The following is a 7,125-nucleotide window of genomic DNA, read 5'->3' as shown; positions in this document are numbered from 1 at the left end:
TAAGAGGAATGCTGACTGAAGGACAACCAGAACAACCCTTTAGATAACCCACAATGCACAGACAACCACAGAAATGCATCTCTGTGAGACCCACCGCAGGTTCAGCTTGACACTTGCGCCACAGTGGGACTTCTCTGTCTCACCATGGAAAATCTAATCTCACCATGAGAAGGGTAGATGTGGCACTGAGGGACATAGTGGGCATGGTGGTGACAGGTTGATGGATCCGCTAGATGTCTTAGTGGTCTTTCCCAACCTTAATGATTCTATGATTCACTAACCACGTTTGCATATTCACGTATCTGCAGGCCCTGAAAAGAGCGAGTTCAATCTCAAGTGATTTTAATGCATGTGGACCATGAGACTGGTTGGAGAAAGCCACTCCATGTCATGATGAGCACTGTCACTGGCTTGGTGACTGCAGAGTCAGGTGTATGGTGAAATAGCTCCAACCAGAATTACCAGCGTCGCTGTAAGAAGATTGCAGCGTCTGGTTCAGACTGTGCCTGAAAAGGGCCACATTGCTTCACAGAGTTCAAGAAGAGTGCACAAAGGCAAGGTGCCCACAGGCAGTATTTGTCCCCTAATGTCTGCACTCCTGATCCATGGAAGTAATTGCTCGGTGGATGTTTTGTGACTACTGGAGTTTGAGAAGGCAGCTCCAGGTGCTGAGAGTTGTTTATATAATCCAGAGTGCAAATGGATTCTGTCAGCAAAGCAACATGTATTCAAAGAGAGCAGTGACATAAACAAAGCCTGTTTTCCTCAAAACTGAGAATGAGTTTTCTCAAGTGTAAATACATGCACGCACTTGTGGCAGATGCCCATCTAAAAGCGCGTTGCTGCCACTAACCTGTGCTTGAATCTATCAGTTTACATTACATTCAGGTAGTGGTGAACACTGCCTTTTGGGTGGGTGCAGAGCGCTTTGGATGAAGGGCACGTAAAAACTTGCTTTGTCTTGTATCCAAGATACGAGTATTTGCCTGTTGGAGCCCTGCATATTAAGGCCCACGCACTTACCCTGCAACACAACATGGAATTTTAATGAATTCACGGACTCTGAAGGCCCCCACCCAACTCTACTCAAACAACTGAAATCCTTTGCATTCCTCTTGACTACATCTACTCTACATCCAATGGCAGCAGATCAGAATGGGAACAAACATGCCAAACAGATAATATGGCAGACTTCTCCAGGTGCCATCTAAACCAATGCTGATGAAGTTGTTTCTCTCTTAAAGCACAAAAGGATCAGAAATTAGCAGTTCTCACCTCCCATGGGGCATTTTAATAAACTATATACATTGAGGCATTCAGCATCACAAGCCAGGCCTGATTACTTTAATCTTCCTATTTGAGAAACCACACTTGCTCAAACACAAAGTGTCTGTGGTGAACAGAATCAATTGCTTATCTAATGGAAAAATCACAAACAGCAGTGAAGTAGAGCTTTGCAGAACCTTGCACAGGTTAACCATTCTGCACATCATCTTCATCCAAGGGGGAAGAGGTGTGATGGATGCTAACTGCCAGCACATAGCAAAATCCATTTCTCCAGCCAGTTCTGTAAATCCTCAGGTATAAAACGTCTTATCGCTAGGGGAAGGAACTATGCTGCCCAGAGAAAAAGATGGAGGCAGATAGTTTCAGTATCTAAAAATGTGATAAAATACCAAAAAGATAAAACCTAGATACAAAAATCTTACACATTATCTTGACAGCTACTCCTGGAAAGGAAAATCAAACATCTGCTTTCTGGAGAGAAGAGAGAACAGCAGAGAAGAGTAATAGCATGGCAGCTAAGACAGAGAGAAGGACAGAGGATCCAAACTGAAAACTGCTCAATCCTTATCTACCTCTAGCTGGAGCCCAAGGTACTTTTCTCCACAGGCAATAGCAGGTATTCCTCTCATGCCAAGATCATCCAAGGGAATTGGTTTAGCAAGTCCCATTGCAGATAACAGTATTTCAATTAGGATGAGATTTGACATTTCAAAGCAGATTTCTTAGAAATACAACTTGCCAGTGACTGTTGAAATGGGACTTTGGATTAAGAAGCATTGGACAGCTCTACCGTACTAGTAGCTAAGTGAGAAGTACTGCAGTTCCACAGCTAGAAATACTGAAGTAGTGATTAGGTTTACTTAGATCATGCTGGATGTACCCTGTTTCCATTTTTTCCCACTTTTTTGTTTTTTTGCTTTTATCTATGTGGCTGGAGGACCTTTTGCTATTTGTTTTAATTTCTTTTGCTGAGTAAAATTCACGACTTCTGCAAATTCTCATTTTGTTCATACATTTCCTGACCTCTTACTGTGGCTTTTTATGATGATCTGTACCTTTTTCTACCCCTTATTCAGTCTGATAATTTTTCTTCCATGTATTTCCCTTTGCAGCATATATCTGCTCCATTTTTTGCACCTTTGTCTCAAGGAAGGGACAGCTTCCCTTTAAAATCCAATTCTCTTGAGCAGGCTCTAGTTAGTTTCCTAAACATATAAAATGCCATCCATCTGGAACTGAGAAGCTTGGCTATAGATCTGCACTTGTTTATCTTCATTTTAATTGAAACTGAAATCCCTCAAATCCAGGTTATTTTCTACTTTATTATACAACCTAACAGTGTCAGATCTAAAACAGTATTACCTCTCTCTTTTTCAGTGACTGAAAGGAACTCCAGTGGTTTCTGCATTCAGAAATATCTGAAATTATCTGTCCGTTCACCTGTATAATCCATGAAGTCAAAGCCTCTCGTAATGACAGACCTCTAACAACAATAGCGAGATCTGTATCTACCAAATCCAATTCTCGAGGTCATTGGCAGAAACACCACACTGCCTCAGCAATCATACTTCCCCAGCGTATGTTTGGCTCTATTAGGTTAGCTATTTAACTCATATTATCTCTCCTTATTTATCTCATTAAAGGCTTATGTATGGTAACATCACACTGTTTACCTTTTATCGTTCACAAGCAAGGCTTGCTTCAGTATCCGTGCTCCTTGCTATCGCTTCTTCTCTCCTTCCCATCCTCCCATTCAGTAACTGTTCTCAGATCTACAGGTACACACTGAGCCCCATGCCCTATACGTCCTTTGTCATTCTTAGACTTTCCCCTAAAGTAACCACATCATTTCCAGGTGAAAATGAAGTGCTGTTTTTCACTCTTCTGGGATTGCCATTCAGTAATATGCCATACCTAGCTAGTTTCTGTGAAGTACTGCTCAGCCATAATGTGCTTCCTGCAGCCTTCTTGTTTATGTCCACTGCTGTCTGGCTGTTTCTGCTACGTCATCCTCTACATTCCTTGTTGAAGTTTTCAGTTTATAATAAAGAAATAAGTAAAAGAGTCTTCCTCCTCCCCCAGGTACCATATGTTTAATTCTGTATCTGTAGGCACACTTTCTGTCCCTGGATCCTGACTATTCAAACTCACTTCCTGCCTCATAACAAGCTTATCTCCTCCATACAGCTAACATAGATTTCAGCTATAGTCAAGGGAAGAAGTCAGCCTCATACCCCCAGGTGCAGAGCCAAGTCTTAATATGGAGAGTCCATGAATTAATTCTGCAACTGCAAACAACTTAATTTGGCCAGATTATATTTGTTTCATGCACTTACTTTACAAAAGTATTGTTTCTAGTTTAATGTCTGCCATCCACCTTACCCTCTTCCTTAGTATTTCAAGGTATTAGCATTATGAAAGACAAATATGCAAGAAAGAGGAGTTCCATTGCACTGAGACCTGACAGATGTAGTCCAGGTTGCTCAGGAAATCTTCACAGCAGGATGATATTCCTTACATAACGCCCTTAAGCTATAATCTTCCTTATTCCTACTTTAAATCAAACATGAAAGTACTCAAACTCTATCAACTTTCTCCCTTTAACACAAATAAAAATAACTGTGGTTGGCAAACAGGTTGTCTATTCTCATTCTCTCCTGCTTGCTGGAATTTCACCTTGCGGGAGCTCATGCAAACCGTTTTTTATTGGCTTTGGTTAACATAAGTTCAAATAAACTCAACACTCAAAGCCAAACTTTCAGAAGGTGTCATATATTTTGCCTCCTTTGAACTCAAGGATTTTGCAGGCTTTCCCTGTAGATCTGCCAAGGTTAGCAAAGTTCAGAGAACCTAGCCCAAATTGCGAGGCTGCAATAAAAGGCGAAATGGAGATTCATTTAGTTCGAACATTTATGACAATTGTTTTACACAGCTATCTGCTTGGTTCTTCTGACACCTCAAAGAAAAGGGTCAGGAGTGAATTTTCCTGTATTGTCACATGTCAAGGATTATATGTTACACCACTGTTATTGTCCTGTCTGTCACTGCTCCTGTTTTGTAAGAAACTGGTGCTGGTTTGCAACGAGCCACAACTCAAACTCTGAATTCCAGTTCTTTGAATTCCCCATATGACTCAGTTTCATACCTGCTCTAACAACATTGTTTCCAACATGGGGCCAACTTCTCTCCCCATTTTCAAAGCCATATTAAAACATGATACCTTGCTTGTGTGCCTGGCCTCACCGTCTACTGACATCATTCAAGAGATCAGTCACCTCATAAAATTAAATCATGATCAAATTCTTTTCCCATACAAGTCAGTTGATTACATTGTTCCTGGACCACCTGTAGACAGGAAGTCAATGATGAGGGGGTGTGTATGCATGTCTATATAGACAATAAAAATCATTTTAAAAAAGAGACAGAAAGCTAGTTTCATTTGTAGATCATGTTCAATCTCTGACTCTCCATACAACGTTCATAACCGTAAGCCTTGCTAAGGATGCATAAACAATATAGGCATTTTTTCCATGTTTTCTCCTTCCTGCATCCTATACTGGTCATCTTTACCTACAGTAAATATACACAACTATAGTGAATGGAAGTGTGGGAACATCTGGACTTGGCATGTGATGCACTTCCATTAATAAGCTGTCATAAATTGGTTTTATTCTTCAGTCTCCCTTTTATCAGTTACTGCACTAGTAGTAGTAGCAGTAGTTAAATACTACTCCAGTAAATATATTTATTAAATAAAAAGAAAGAAAGAAAGAAAGAAAGATGCAAAGCTGTAATATATGAGTTCCTATGTGCTTTTTTGATATACACATAGGTATTTCAGACATACTGTTACTGGCAGTGAGATAGTCACAAGGACCACATGTTTGCCTTGTGTCTGTTTCCACCAAGGACGGGCACTACAGCTTAATTCTATGAGAGAACAAAGGAACAAACTTCAGCTCTTCAACCTGTGCACTGTAGCCTCAGTAAAACTGAAGCTAGAAAGCTTAGAGAATCAGCATCCTGCTGCTGGGATCCCAATGTCCAGGTGGCATCTCTGACACACTGCAGGTTCACTTTACCCTTTGTACTGTATAAAAAGAGCAGACAAACACTTTAAAGGACAAGAAACATCAAGGTAGTGGTGGACCACTGCTTCTGACATATTCATTAATATTTTTTCTACATGTTGAGGTGGGTAAAGAGCAAAAACAGAGAAGGAATCGACTCCCCCCTTGCAAGATATTTTCAGATCTTAAGTCTCTTTTGTTTACAAGAGTTGCAGCCCTTAGTTAGGCTCTTAAATATGGATCTACCTGGATTAATAAAATAGACTTTGTCAATCCAATGACCTCCAAACCCCTTCTGTAAGACATTCTCTCTTCACAAATCAGTGCAATCTGCTCCTGGGCGTCTGCTCTCTCTCTCTCTGTCTCTCTCTCTCTCTCTAATGTGATTAAATAAGCTCCCTGTCTCTCCAGGCTTGTGCAACCACCTCCCGCTTAGTCACCTAAGCGCTGTACAACACCCCAGAGGAGTGGAGTCAGCTGAAACAGGAGCGTTCCCAGCTCTGACATGTAAAGTACTTGCACTCAGTGCTAAATAAACTTGGAAAAATGTTCACAATGCAGCTGTGTGCACAAGATGCTGCAACCGCAGGGCAAGAATAATTATACACAAACAAGATACTTGGGATTTATGTTCCCCTCAAATAAAAATGTGCACTACTCATGCCAATCTCAGCACTTCATGGTATGCCTGCAATCTGAAGCTGAGGAACAGATCCTCTGTTAGGGTTAACAGATCAGATACTATCACTGCTTTATTTTCCAATAAACTTTACAGGCTTTCTAAGCATTGTTGTATACACCAATACCCCTTTCCCCATAGGAGGCTGAAGACTCCTGGGAGGTCTTTTAAATGCTCTCTTATGTTAATGGAATTTATTTCTACAATCTTCCTATCAGTGTATGTTGGGGATTCCTCTTCAGAAGTTACAGGGTTAAATCTGAAGCCAACAGGAATGCCAGACCAAAAGAAAAATGAAAAAGATTCAGGAAACAAGCATCCCTTGACCACTCCAAGCAAAGGTTTATCTATCTTACTGTTTAAATTTTCCTGTGAAGGAGAGAATTTGTGCAAGAAGCCTGTTGCAAGGCTCAAGCACCTCTGAGAATTCTATTTTTCCTAACAGCTAATATCAGTTTGCTTTGTTGCTATCAGAATCAATTTCTCCTTACCTTTCCTCAGTTAACATAGCTAAGGGTTAATCATCATCCTCTCCATAAGTGACTCTTTAAATACAGTCATATTTTTAATCTTTTTATGTGAAAAATAAAAAGCCAGTCCCCAGACCCTTTGCATTTTAAAAACCTCTCTATGTTCTTGTTTTTCTCCTCTGGATCTGTAACTGTTTTCAAGTACAGCATCAACAGGCAATGCCAAAATCAAAGAAATATGGGAAGAAATCTTGACTGCGATGGGCCTGAGATTTCTCAGCAGATATTCTTCTGAGGCAGACTCAGCAATCACTCATGTAGTAGACATATGTAGACTCCCATATTATAACTTAATTTCATTAAAGAAAGAAAGGAAGGAAGGAAACAAGGAAGAAAGGAAGAAGAAAAGAAGAAAAGAAGAAGAAAAAGAAAAAAAAAAAAAGAAAAGAAAATCAAGAAACTTCCTTAAAATTGCTTTCATATCTACTTAGCTCTGTGTTTTAGAACCTGAAATGGCATGGCTTGCTCATAGAGTTGAAAGCAGACATTATAAGCTATGTTAAAGTTGCTACAAACAAGGAAAACTCAACAAACAACTTTCAGGAGCACTTCAGTAAGT

Source organism: Lagopus muta, chromosome 3 (genome assembly GCF_023343835.1).
Source record: "Lagopus muta isolate bLagMut1 chromosome 3, bLagMut1 primary, whole genome shotgun sequence".
NCBI classification, from domain to species: domain Eukaryota; kingdom Metazoa; phylum Chordata; class Aves; order Galliformes; family Phasianidae; genus Lagopus; species Lagopus muta.
Note: the sequence above shows the minus strand (reverse complement) of the source record.